Here is a 335-nt window from a genome sequence, read left to right on the forward strand (position 1 = left end):
GCTACTTCATTCAGTTGCTACGAAAGTATAACACTTTGGAAAGCAGGGTAATGTAACGATAGAACTGAAAACTTTGTCGATAGTGTTCATTAGTCTACAGTTGCCAATGAAAATGTATTCGTTTCGATTCCCCAAGTAGGTCTACTTTTCCAACTTGAAAATGATTATATGGGGTTATTTTGAAAACTCTCATTACAGTTGAGTTTGTAATTTGATTTTGAAAAATATCCCATGCTGCTACAGATGAGACGTTTGTATCCAGATAGTGTTGCTTCGATGCCATTTATCCAATGACTTTTGACCGAAAAGGACGAATTACTAACTTAAGGTGAAAC

The sequence above is a fragment of the Penaeus monodon genome, chromosome 32 (genome assembly GCF_015228065.2).
Source record: "Penaeus monodon isolate SGIC_2016 chromosome 32, NSTDA_Pmon_1, whole genome shotgun sequence".
Lineage (NCBI taxonomy): Eukaryota > Metazoa > Arthropoda > Malacostraca > Decapoda > Penaeidae > Penaeus > Penaeus monodon.